We start from the raw sequence: 13,727 nt of genomic DNA, 5'->3' as shown, positions 1-13,727 counted from the left end.
CATGCATGCAGAGCACAATGGATTAGCAGTCCATCGCATTAACCACTCAGCCACCTCGTCAACTTATTTTCATTTTTTTCTTTGGTTAGTTTCCAGCTGTTTTATAACCAAACCTGATCCCTAAAAAGTGTTTTACAAATTTTGAGAAGTGTCAGTAATATGTATTCTAAATTTATTTTCCCTTATTTAAAATCAAATCTTTTCTTGTTTATAAAAATGTCATTAAATGGCATGCAAGAACTAGATGAGTGTATACATAGGTCTACTAGAACACATCTACAAAAAAAAACATTTGTAGTAATAGTTCCATGCAAACATTTTCTAGAAGGTTTATCATTTACACAAGTTTTTAGAGTTCTGCTCCTCTAATCGGCTTAACAAATTTCAACCTGTTTTGGCAGTATTAGCCCTGCCTGCAATCTTGGGCTTTGGAAGACAATAAGGGTCATTTACAAAAACACCCGACGAGGATGGGATGCAGAGCACAATGGATTAGCAGTCCATCGCCTTAACCACTCGGCCACCTCGTCAACTTATTTTCATTTTTTTCTTTGGTTAGTTTCCAGCTGTTTTATAACCAAACCTGATCCCTAAAAAGTGTTTTACAAATTTTGAGAAGTGTCAGTAATATGTATTCTAAATTTATTTTCCCTTATTTAAAATCAAATCTTTTCTTGTTTATAAAAATGTCATTAAATGGCATGCAAGAACTAGATGAGTGTATATATAGGTCTACTAGAACACATCTACAAAAAAAACATTTGTAGTAATAGTTCCATGCAAACATTTTCTAGAAGGTTTATCATTTACACAAGTTTTTAGAGTTCTGCTCCTCTAATCGGCTTAACAAATTTCAACCTGTTTTGGCAGTATTAGCCCTGCCTGCAATCTTGGGCTTTGGAAGACAATAAGGGTCATTTACAAAAACACCCGACGAGGATGGGATGCAGAGCACAATGGATTAGCAGTCCATCGCCTTAACCACTCGGCCACCTCGTCAACTTATTTTCATTTTTTTCTTTGGTTAGTTTCCAGCTGTTTTATAACCAAACCTGATCCCTAAAAAGTGTTTTACAAATTTTGAGAAGTGTCAGTAATATGTATTCTAAATTTATTTTCCCTTATTTAAAATCAAATCTTTTCTTGTTTATAAAAATGTCATTAAATGGCATGCAAGAACTAGATGAGTGTATATATTTTTCCAGCTGATTTATAACCAAACCTGATCCCTAAAAAGTGTTTTACAAATTTTGAGAAGTGTCAGTAATATGTATTCTAATTTTTTTTTCCCTTATTTAAAATCAAATCTTTTCTTGTTTATAAAAATGTCATTAAATGGCATGCAAGAACTAGATGAGTGTATATATTTTTCCAGCTGTTTTATAACCAAACCTGATCCCTAAAAAGTATTTTACAAATTTTGAGAAGTGTCAGTAATATGTATTCTAATTTTTTTTCCCTTATTTAAAATCAAATCTTTTCTTGTTTATAAAAATGTCATTAAATGGCATGCAAGAACTAGATGAGTGTATATATAGGTCTACTAGAACACATCTACAAAAAAAAACATTTGTAGTAATAGTTCCATGCAAACATTTTCTAGAAGGTTTATCATTTACACAAGTTTTTAGAGTTCTGCTCCTCTAATCGGCTTAACAAATTTCAACCTGCAATCTTGGGCTTTGGAAGACAATAAGGGTCATTTACAAAAACACCTGACGAGGATGGGATTTGAACCCATGCATGCAGAGCACATTGGATTAGCAGTCCATCGCCTTAACCACTCGGCCACCTCGTCAACTTATTTTCATTTTTTTCTTTGGTTAGTTTCCAGCTGTTTTATAACCAAACCTGATCCCTAAAAAGTGTTTTACAAATTTTGAGAAGTGTCAGTAATATGTATTCTAAATTTATTTTCCCTTATTTAAAATCAAATCTTTTCTTGTTTATAAAAATGTCATTAAATGGCATGCAAGAACTAGATGAGTGTATATATAGGTCTACTAGAACACATCTACAAAAAAAAACATTTGTAGTAATAGTTCCATGCAAACATTTTCTAGAAGGTTTATCATTTACACAAGTTTTTAGAGTTCTGCTCCTCTAATCGGCTTAACAAATTTCAACCTGCTTTGGCAGTATTAGCCCTGCCTGCAATCTTGGGCTTTGGAAGACAATAAGGGTCATTTACAAAAACACCCGACGAGGATGGGATGCAGAGCACAATGGATTAGCAGTCCATCGCCTTAACCACTCGGCCACCTCGTCAACTTATTTTCATTTTTTTCTTTGGTTAGTTTCCAGCTGTTTTATAACCAAACCTGATCCCTAAAAAGTGTTTTACAAATTTTGAGAAGTGTCAGTAATATGTATTCTAAATTTATTTTCACTTATTTAAAATCAAATCTTTTCTTGTTTATAAAAATGTCATTAAATGGCATGCAAGAACTAGATGAGTGTATATATAGGTCTACTAGAACACATCTACAAAAAAAAACATTTGTAGTAATAGTTCCATGCAAACATTTTCTAGAAGGTTTCACAAGTTTTTAGAGTTCTGCTCCTCTAATCGGCTTAACAAATTTCAACCTGTTTTGGCAGTATTAGCCCTGCCTGCAATCTTGGGCTTTGGAAGACAATAAGGGTCATTTACAAAAACACCCGACGAGGATGGGATGCAGAGCACAATGGATTAGCAGTCCATCGCCTTAACCACTCGGCCACCTCGTCAACTTATTTTCATTTTTTTCTTTGGTTAGCTTCCAGCTGTTTTATAACCAAACCTGATCCCTAAAAAGTGTTTTACAAATTTTGAGAAGTGTCAGTAATATGTATTCTAAATTTATTTTCCCTTATTTAAAATCAAATCTTTTCTTGTTTATAAAAATGTCATTAAATGGCATGCAAGAACTAGATGAGTGTATATATAGGTCTACTAGAACACATCTACAAAAAAAACATTTGTAGTAATAGTTCCATGCAAACATTTTCTAGAAGGTTTATCATTTACACAAGTTTTTAGAGTTCTGCTCCTCTAATCGGCTTAACAAATTTCAACCTGTTTTGGCAGTATTAGCCCTGCCTGCAATCTTGGGCTTTGGAAGACAATAATGGTCATTTACAAAAACACCCAACGAGGATGGGATTTGAACCCATGCATGCAGAGCACAATGGATTAGCAGTCCATCGCATTAACCACTCGGCCACCTCGTCAACTTATTTTCATTTTTTTCTTTGGTTAGTTTCCAGCTGTTTTATAACCAAACCTGATCCCTAAAAAGTGTTTTACAAATTTTGAGAAGTGTCAGTAATATGTATTCTAAATTTATTTTCCCTTATTTAAAATCAAATCTTTTCTTGTTTATAAAAATGTCATTAAATGGCATGCAAGAACTAGATGAGTGTATATATAGGTCTACTAGAACACATCTACAAAAAAAACATTTGTAGTAATAGTTCCATGCAAACATTTTCTAGAAGGTTTATCATTTACACAAGTTTTTAGAGTTCTGCTCCTCTAATCGGCTTAACAAATTTCAACCTGTTTTGGCAGTATTAGCCCTGCCTGCAATCTTGGGCTTTGGAAGACAATAAGGGTCATTTACAAAAACACCCGACAAGGATGGGATGCAGAGCACAATGGATTAGCAGTCCATCGCCTTAACCACTCGGCCACCTCGTCAACTTATTTTCATTTTTTTCTTTGGTTAGTTTCCAGCTGTTTTATAACCAAACCTGATCCCTAAAAAGTGTTTTACAAATTTTGAGAAGTGTCAGTAATATGTATTCTAAATTTATTTTCACTTATTTAAAATCAAATCTTTTCTTGTTTATAAAAATGTCATTAAATGGCATGCAAGAACTAGATGAGTGTATATATAGGTCTACTAGAACACATCTACAAAAAAAAACATTTGTAGTAATAGTTCCATGCAAACATTTTCTAGAAGGTTTCACAAGTTTTTAGAGTTCTGCTCCTCTAATCGGCTTAACAAATTTCAACCTGTTTTGGCAGTATTAGCCCTGCCTGCAATCTTGGGCTTTGGAAGACAATAAGGGTCATTTACAAAAACACCCGACGAGGATGGGATGCAGAGCACAATGGATTAGCAGTCCATCGCCTTAACCACTCGGCCACCTCGTCAACTTATTTTCATTTTTTTCTTTGGTTAGCTTCCAGCTGTTTTATAACCAAACCTGATCCCTAAAAAGTGTTTTACAAATTTTGAGAAGTGTCAGTAATATGTATTCTAAATTTATTTTCCCTTATTTAAAATCAAATCTTTTCTTGTTTATAAAAATGTCATTAAATGGCATGCAAGAACTAGATGAGTGTATATATAGGTCTACTAGAACACATCTACAAAAAAAAACATTTGTAGTAATAGTTCCATGCAAACATTTTCTAGAAGGTTTATCATTTACACAAGTTTTTAGAGTTCTGCTCCTCTAATCGGCTTAACAAATTTCAACCTGTTTTGGCAGTATTAGCCCTGCCTGCAATCTTGGGCTTTGGAAGACAATAATGGTCATTTACAAAAACACCCAACGAGGATGGGATTTGAACCCATGCATGCAGAGCACAATGGATTAGCAGTCCATCGCATTAACCACTCGGCCACCTCGTCAACTTATTTTCATTTTTTTCTTTGGTTAGTTTCCAGCTGTTTTATAACCAAACCTGATCCCTAAAAAGTGTTTTACAAATTTTGAGAAGTGTCAGTAATATGTATTCTAAATTTATTTTCCCTTATTTAAAATCAAATCTTTTCTTGTTTATAAAAATGTCATTAAATGGCATGCAAGAACTAGATGAGTGTATATATAGGTCTACTAGAACACATCTACAAAAAAAACATTTGTAGTAATAGTTCCATGCAAACATTTTCTAGAAGGTTTATCATTTACACAAGTTTTTAGAGTTCTGCTCCTCTAATCGGCTTAACAAATTTCAACCTGTTTTGGCAGTATTAGCCCTGCCTGCAATCTTGGGCTTTGGAAGACAATAAGGGTCATTTACAAAAACACCCGACGAGGATGGGATGCAGAGCACAATGGATTAGCAGTCCATCGCCTTAACCACTCGGCCACCTCGTCAACTTATTTTCATTTTTTTCTTTGGTTAGTTTCCAGCTGTTTTATAACCAAACCTGATCCCTAAAAAGTGTTTTACAAATTTTGAGAAGTGTCAGTAATATGTATTCTAAATTTATTTTCCCTTATTTAAAATCAAATCTTTTCTTGTTTATAAAAATGTCATTAAATGGCATGCAAGAACTAGATGAGTGTATACATAGGTCTACTAGAACACATCTACAAAAAAAAACATTTGTAGTAATAGTTCCATGCAAACATTTTCTAGAAGGTTTATCATTTACACAAGTTTTTAGAGTTCTGCTCCTCTAATCGGCTTAACAAATTTCAACCTGTTTTGGCAGTATTAGCCCTGCCTGCAATCTTGGGCTTTGGAAGACAATAAGGGTCATTTACAAAAACACCCGACGAGGATGGGATGCAGAGCACAATGGATTAGCAGTTCATCGCCTTAACCACTCGGCTAGAGATGAGCGAACTTATGAAAAGTTCGGTTCGGCAAGTTCGCCGAATTTCGTGCAAAAGTTCGATTCGGACCGAACTAGTTCTGACCGAACCTGTAATACAAGAAAGCCCCTAAAAATCGTGTATAACACTGTTTTAAAGCCCTAGAAGCCCTGTATAACACTCTTAGGTCACCCATGAGTGTATCCAAGTACTTTTGAGCTGTCTTTAATGCAAAGTTGGTGTCAATGTTACGCCAACATGTATGGCTCTAGGAAAACGGATGGGACACGGAGATAACTAACAGAAACCACTGCACTTGTGCATGTTGTATGCTTAATGCATTGTTAAAAAAGGTACAAAAATTTACCATTTTAGGCGGCTGATGCCTGCCAGGGTTCATACATATAAGGTGGTAAAAGAAGAAGCAATGGCTTTTGACAAGCCCTCCAAAAATTGACCCTTTTTATTGGCAGATGCCTGCCGGGGTTCATCCATACATGGATGTAAAAGCAACAAGCAATGGCTTTTCACAAGCCCTCCAAAAATTGACCCTTTTTATTGGCAGATGCCTGCCGAGGTTCTTCCATACATGGATGTAAAAGCAACAAGCAATGGCTTTTCACAAGCCCTCCAAAAATTGACCCTTTTTATTGGCAGATGCCTGCCGGGGTTCTTCCATACATTGATGTAAAAGCAACAAGCAATGGCTTTTGACAAGCCCTCCAAAAATTGACCCTTTTTATTGGCAGATGCCTGCCGGGGTTCTTCCATACATGGATGTAAAAGCATTAAAGCAACAAGCAATGGCTTTTCACAAGCCCTCCAAAAATTGACCCTTTTTATTGGCAGATGCCTGCCGGGGTTCTTCCATACATGGATGTAATAGCATTAAAGCAACAAGCAATGGCTTTTCACAAGCCCTCCAAAAATTGACCCTTTTTATTGGCAGATGCCTGCCGGGGTTCTTCCATACATGGATGTAAAAGCATTAAAGCAACAAGCAATGGCTTTTCACAAGCCCTCCAAAAATTGACCCTTTTTATTGGCAGATGCCTGCCGGGGTTCTTCCATACATGGATGTAAAAGCATTAAAGCAACAAGCAATGGCTTTTCACAAGCCCTCCAAAAATTGACCCTTTTTATTGGCAGATGCCTGCCGGGGTTCTTCCATACATTGATGTAAAAGCATTAAAGCAACAAGCAATGGCTTTTCACAAGCCCTCCAAAAATTGACCCTTTTTATTGGCAGATGCCTGCCGGGGTTCTTCCATACATGGATGTAAAAGCATTAAAGCAACAAGCAATGGCTTTTCACAAGCCCTCCAAAAATTGACCCTTTTTATTGGCAGATGCCTGCCGGGGTTCTTCCATACATGGATGTAAAAGCAACAAGCAATGGCTTTTCACAAGCCCTCCAAAAATTGACCCTTTTTATTGGCAAGGGTGAGTAGTAGCAGCACATTAAAAGACACTGGACGACAGTCACAGGACAAAGCCCTGTGGTGGGGCAGGCCTGCTTGTAGCAGACGGGCGGCAGTGGAGGTTTATTGGTGGTAGTAGTCGAGGTAGCCAACACAGACAGCAAGGGTGCAAGCAGTAGTAGCAGTAGTAGCAGCACATTAAAAAAAGAGACTGGACAGTCAGAGGAGGACAAAGCCCTGTGGTGGGGCAGGCCTCAGGCCTGCTTGTAGCAGACGGGCGGCAGTGGAGGTGTATTGGTGGTAGTAGTCGAGGTAGCCAACACAGACAGCAAGGGTGCAAGCAGTAGTAGCAGTAGTAGCAGCACATTAAAAAAAGAGACTGGACAGTCAGAGGAGGGCAAAGCCCTGTGGTGGGGCAGGCCTCAGGCCTGCTTGTAGCAGACGGCAGTGGAGGTGTATTGGTGGTAGTAGAGGTAGACTAGCCAACACAGACAGCAAGGGTGGTAGGACTGGTAGTAGCAGCAGCACATTAAAAAAAGAGACTGGACGACAGTCACAGGACATAGCCCTGTGGTGGGGTAGGCCTGCTTGTAGCAGACGGGCGGCAGTGTAGGTGTATTGGTGGTATTAGAGGTAGCCAACACAGACAGCAAGGGTGCAAGCAGTAGTAGCAGTAGTAGCAGCACATTAAAAAAAAGAGAGACTGGACAGTCACAGGAGGACAAAGCCCTGTGGTGGGGCAGGCCTCAGGCCTGCTTGTAGCAGACGGGCGGCAGTGGAGGTGTATTGGTGGTAGTAGTCGAGGTAGCCAACACAGACAGCAAGGGTGCAAGCAGTAGTAGCAGTAGTAGCAGCACATTAAAAAAAGAGACTGGACAGTCAGAGGAGGGCAAAGCCCTGTGGTGGGGCAGGCCTCATGCCTGCTTGTAGCAGACGGGCGGCAGTGGAGGTGTATTGGTGGTAGTAGTCGAGGTAGCCAACACAGACAGCAAGGGTGCAAGCAGTAGTAGCAGTAGTAGCAGCACATTAAAAAAAGAGACTGGACAGTCAGAGGAGGGCAAAGCCCTGTGGTGGGGCAGGCCTCAGGCCTGCTTGTAGCAGACGGGCGGCAGTGGAGGTGTATTGGTGGTAGTAGTCGAGGTAGCCAACACAGACAGCAAGGGTGCAAGCAGTAGTAGCAGTAGTAGCAGCACATTAAAAAAAGAGACTGGACAGTCAGAGGAGGGCAAAGCCCTGTGGTGGGGCAGGCCTCAGGCCTGCTTGTAGCAGACGGGCGGCAGTGGAGGTGTATTGGTGGTAGTAGTCGAGGTAGCCAACACAGACAGCAAGGGTGCAAGCAGTAGTAGCAGTAGTAGCAGCACATTAAAAAAAGAGACTGGACAGTCAGAGGAGGACAAAGCCCTGTGGTGGGGCAGGCCTCAGGCCTGCTTGTAGCAGACGGGCGGCAGTGGAGGTGTATTGGTGGTAGTAGTCGAGGTAGCCAACACAGACAGCAAGGGTGCAAGCAGTAGTAGCAGTAGTAGCAGCACATTAAAAAAAGAGACTGGACAGTCAGAGGAGGGCAAAGCCCTGTGGTGGGGCAGGCCTCAGGCCTGCTTGTAGCAGACGGCAGTGGAGGTGTATTGGTGGTAGTAGAGGTAGACTAGCCAACACAGACAGCAAGGGTGGTAGGACTGGTAGTAGCAGCAGCACATTAAAAAAAGAGACTGGACGACAGTCACAGGACATAGCCCTGTGGTGGGGTAGGCCTGCTTGTAGCAGACGGGCGGCAGTGTAGGTGTATTGGTGGTATTAGAGGTAGCCAACACAGACAGCAAGGGTGCAAGCAGTAGTAGCAGTAGTAGCAGCACATTAAAAAAAAGAGAGACTGGACAGTCACAGGAGGACAAAGCCCTGTGGTGGGGCAGGCCTCAGGCCTGCTTGTAGCAGACGGGCGGCAGTGGAGGTGTATTGGTGGTAGACTGGTAGTAGCCGAGGTAGCCAACACAGACAGCAAGGGTGCAAGCAGTAGTAGCAGTAGTAGCAGCACATTAAAAAAAGAGACTGGACAGTCAGAGGAGGGCAAAGCCCTGTGGTGGGGCAGGCCTCAGGCCTGCTTGTAGCAGACGGGCGGCAGTGGAGGTGTATTGGTGGTAGTAGTCGAGGTAGCCAACACAGACAGCAAGGGTGCAAGCAGTAGTAGCAGTAGTAGCAGCACATTAAAAAAAGAGACTGGACAGTCAGAGGAGGGCAAAGCCCTGTGGTGGGGCAGGCCTCAGGCCTGCTTGTAGCAGACGGCAGTGGAGGTGTATTGGTGGTAGTAGAGGTAGACTAGCCAACACAGACAGCAAGGGTGGTAGGACTGGTAGTAGCAGCAGCACATTAAAAAAAGAGACTGGACGACAGTCACAGGACATAGCCCTGTGGTGGGGTAGGCCTGCTTGTAGCAGACGGGCGGCAGTGTAGGTGTATTGGTGGTATTAGAGGTAGCCAACACAGACAGCAAGGGTGCAAGCAGTAGTAGCAGTAGTAGCAGCACATTAAAAAAAAGAGAGACTGGACAGTCACAGGAGGACAAAGCCCTGTGGTGGGGCAGGCCTCAGGCCTGCTTGTAGCAGACGGGCGGCAGTGGAGGTGTATTGGTGGTAGACTGGTAGTAGCCGAGGTAGCCAACACAGACAGCAAGGGTGCAAGCAGTAGTAGCAGTAGTAGCAGCACATTAAAAAAAGAGACTGGACAGTCAGAGGAGGGCAAAGCCCTGTGGTGGGGCAGGCCTCAGGCCTGCTTGTAGCAGACGGCAGTGGAGGTGTATTGGTGGTAGTAGAGGTAGACTAGCCAACACAGACAGCAAGGGTGGTAGGACTGGTAGTAGCAGCAGCACATTAAAAAAAGAGACTGGACGACAGTCACAGGACATAGCCCTGTGGTGGGGTAGGCCTGCTTGTAGCAGACGGGCGGCAGTGTAGGTGTATTGGTGGTATTAGAGGTAGCCAACACAGACAGCAAGGGTGCAAGCAGTAGTAGCAGTAGTAGCAGCACATTAAAAAAAAGAGAGACTGGACAGTCACAGGAGGACAAAGCCCTGTGGTGGGGCAGGCCTCAGGCCTGCTTGTAGCAGACGGGCGGCAGTGGAGGTGTATTGGTGGTAGACTGGTAGTAGCCGAGGTAGCCAACACAGACAGCAAGGGTGCAAGCAGTAGTAGCAGTAGTAGCAGCACATTAAAAAAAGAGACTGGACAGTCAGAGGAGGGCAAAGCCCTGTGGTGGGGCAGGCCTCAGGCCTGCTTGTAGCAGACGGGCGGCAGTGGAGGTGTATTGGTGGTAGTAGTCGAGGTAGCCAACACAGACAGCAAGGGTGCAAGCAGTAGTAGCAGTAGTAGCAGCACATTAAAAAAAGAGACTGGACAGTCAGAGGAGGGCAAAGCCCTGTGGTGGGGCAGGCCTCAGGCCTGCTTGTAGCAGACGGCAGTGGAGGTGTATTGGTGGTAGTAGAGGTAGACTAGCCAACACAGACAGCAAGGGTGGTAGGACTGGTAGTAGCAGCAGCACATTAAAAAAAGAGACTGGACGACAGTCACAGGACATAGCCCTGTGGTGGGGTAGGCCTGCTTGTAGCAGACGGGCGGCAGTGTAGGTGTATTGGTGGTATTAGAGGTAGCCAACACAGACAGCAAGGGTGCAAGCAGTAGTAGCAGTAGTAGCAGCACATTAAAAAAAAGAGAGACTGGACAGTCACAGGAGGACAAAGCCCTGTGGTGGGGCAGGCCTCAGGCCTGCTTGTAGCAGACGGGCGGCAGTGGAGGTGTATTGGTGGTAGACTGGTAGTAGCCGAGGTAGCCAACACAGACAGCAAGGGTGCAAGCAGTAGTAGCAGTAGTAGCAGCACATTAAAAAAAGAGACTGGACAGTCAGAGGAGGGCAAAGCCCTGTGGTGGGGCAGGCCTCAGGCCTGCTTGTAGCAGACGGGCGGCAGTGGAGGTGTATTGGTGGTAGTAGTCGAGGTAGCCAACACAGACAGCAAGGGTGCAAGCAGTAGTAGCAGTAGTAGCAGCACATTAAAAAAAGAGACTGGACAGTCAGAGGAGGGCAAAGCCCTGTGGTGGGGCAGGCCTCAGGCCTGCTTGTAGCAGACGGCAGTGGAGGTGTATTGGTGGTAGTAGAGGTAGACTAGCCAACACAGACAGCAAGGGTGGTAGGACTGGTAGTAGCAGCAGCACATTAAAAAAAGAGACTGGACGACAGTCACAGGACATAGCCCTGTGGTGGGGTAGGCCTGCTTGTAGCAGACGGGCGGCAGTGTAGGTGTATTGGTGGTATTAGAGGTAGCCAACACAGACAGCAAGGGTGCAAGCAGTAGTAGCAGTAGTAGCAGCACATTAAAAAAAAGAGAGACTGGACAGTCACAGGAGGACAAAGCCCTGTGGTGGGGCAGGCCTCAGGCCTGCTTGTAGCAGACGGGCGGCAGTGGAGGTGTATTGGTGGTAGACTGGTAGTAGCCGAGGTAGCCAACACAGACAGCAAGGGTGCAAGCAGTAGTAGCAGTAGTAGCAGCACATTAAAAAAAGAGACTGGACAGTCAGAGGAGGGCAAAGCCCTGTGGTGGGGCAGGCCTCAGGCCTGCTTGTAGCAGACGGGCGGCAGTGGAGGTGTATTGGTGGTAGTAGTCGAGGTAGCCAACACAGACAGCAAGGGTGCAAGCAGTAGTAGCAGTAGTAGCAGCACATTAAAAAAAGAGACTGGACAGTCAGAGGAGGGCAAAGCCCTGTGGTGGGGCAGGCCTCAGGCCTGCTTGTAGCAGACGGCAGTGGAGGTGTATTGGTGGTAGTAGAGGTAGACTAGCCAACACAGACAGCAAGGGTGGTAGGACTGGTAGTAGCAGCAGCACATTAAAAAAAGAGACTGGACGACAGTCACAGGACATAGCCCTGTGGTGGGGTAGGCCTGCTTGTAGCAGACGGGCGGCAGTGTAGGTGTATTGGTGGTATTAGAGGTAGCCAACACAGACAGCAAGGGTGCAAGCAGTAGTAGCAGTAGTAGCAGCACATTAAAAAAAAGAGAGACTGGACAGTCACAGGAGGACAAAGCCCTGTGGTGGGGCAGGCCTCAGGCCTGCTTGTAGCAGACGGGCGGCAGTGGAGGTGTATTGGTGGTAGACTGGTAGTAGCCGAGGTAGCCAACACAGACAGCAAGGGTGCAAGCAGTAGTAGCAGTAGTAGCAGCACATTAAAAAAAGAGACTGGACAGTCAGAGGAGGGCAAAGCCCTGTGGTGGGGCAGGCCTCAGGCCTGCTTGTAGCAGACGGGCGGCAGTGGAGGTGTATTGGTGGTAGTAGTCGAGGTAGCCAACACAGACAGCAAGGGTGCAAGCAGTAGTAGCAGTAGTAGCAGCACATTAAAAAAAGAGACTGGACAGTCAGAGGAGGGCAAAGCCCTGTGGTGGGGCAGGCCTCAGGCCTGCTTGTAGCAGACGGCAGTGGAGGTGTATTGGTGGTAGTAGAGGTAGACTAGCCAACACAGACAGCAAGGGTGGTAGGACTGGTAGTAGCAGCAGCACATTAAAAAAAGAGACTGGACGACAGTCACAGGACATAGCCCTGTGGTGGGGTAGGCCTGCTTGTAGCAGACGGGCGGCAGTGTAGGTGTATTGGTGGTATTAGAGGTAGCCAACACAGACAGCAAGGGTGCAAGCAGTAGTAGCAGTAGTAGCAGCACATTAAAAAAAAGAGAGACTGGACAGTCACAGGAGGACAAAGCCCTGTGGTGGGGCAGGCCTCAGGCCTGCTTGTAGCAGACGGGCGGCAGTGGAGGTGTATTGGTGGTAGTAGTCGAGGTAGCCAACACAGACAGCAAGGGTGCAAGCAGTAGTAGCAGTAGTAGCAGCACATTAAAAAAAGAGACTGGACAGTCACAGGAGGACAAAGCCCTGTAGTGGGGCAGGCCTCAGGCCTGCTTGTAGCAGATGGCAGTGTAGGTGTATTGGTGGTAGTAGAGGTACTAGCCAACACAGACAGCAAGGGTGCAAGCAGTAGTAGCAGTAGTAGCAGCACATTAAAAAAAGAGACTGGAGAGTCACAGGACAAAGCCCTCTGGTGGGGCAGGCCTGCTTGTAGCAGACGGCACTGGGGTGGATTGGTGGTAGAAGTAGTAGCAGCTGCAGCACCAACAGCGGCACATTAAAAAAAGAGTGGACAGGACAGAATCCCATAGTAGCAGGCGGCAGTAGCAGGCGGCAGCAGCAGCAGCAATGTAAGATCTAATCAGTGGCATCAGGCACAGGGGTTTTAAAATCCTCACCGATCCACGCTTGATTCATTTTCAGAAACGTGAGATTTTCCAAGCTGTTGGCGGACAATCTTGTTCGCTTAGGGGTGACGAAGCCCCCTGCTGCGCTGAATACCCTCTCTGACGCTACACTGGAGGGTGGACAAGACAGTACACCCATGGCAAACTGGGCCAGTTCTTGCCAATGATCCAATCTGCTGACCCAGAAGTCCATGGGGTCTGGGATCAGCATTTCTGACGGAGAAAGGGCACAGTCCAAGTACGAGTGAACCTGGTTGTTTAGGTGCTGCACCTGGAGATGGTGAACATCCCTTTGGTGACTAGTGCTACGATGTGTGTCAGGTCGGGGTATTGGATGTAAAAATGTTGTCATCATATTTTCCAAACTGAATTGGCTGCTGCTGCTGCTGCTGCTGCCGCTGCTGCCACGGCTGCCGCCTATTGCAGAGGTAGCTCTGCCAGAGGCGGTGGAACGATGAGACAGTGGGGAGCGGAGAGTGGCCCC

General features: G+C 44.7%; 3 non-coding genes across 3 annotated transcripts; all 3 read right to left on the bottom strand.

The window, feature by feature from the left end:
• Positions 1 to 1,716: 1,716 nt before the first annotated feature.
• TRNAS-GCU (transfer RNA serine (anticodon GCU)) lies at positions 1,717 to 1,798 on the bottom strand. The gene has a single exon. It is a non-coding gene; the product is annotated as a tRNA-Ser (tRNA).
• Positions 1,799 to 3,131: 1,333 nt separating this feature from the next.
• TRNAS-GCU (transfer RNA serine (anticodon GCU)) lies at positions 3,132 to 3,213 on the bottom strand. The gene has a single exon. It is a non-coding gene; the product is annotated as a tRNA-Ser (tRNA).
• Positions 3,214 to 4,546: 1,333 nt separating this feature from the next.
• Positions 4,547 to 4,628, bottom strand: TRNAS-GCU (transfer RNA serine (anticodon GCU)). Its single transcript has one exon. It is a non-coding gene; the product is annotated as a tRNA-Ser (tRNA).
• Positions 4,629 to 13,727: the final 9,099 nt, after the last annotated feature.

The sequence above is a fragment of the Rhinoderma darwinii genome (assembly GCF_050947455.1).
Source record: "Rhinoderma darwinii isolate aRhiDar2 chromosome 3 unlocalized genomic scaffold, aRhiDar2.hap1 SUPER_3_unloc_12, whole genome shotgun sequence".
Classification (NCBI taxonomy): Eukaryota; Metazoa; Chordata; class Amphibia; order Anura; family Rhinodermatidae; genus Rhinoderma; species Rhinoderma darwinii.
The sequence above is the reverse complement of the archived record's forward strand: the minus strand, read 5'-3'. Positions and strand labels throughout refer to the sequence as shown.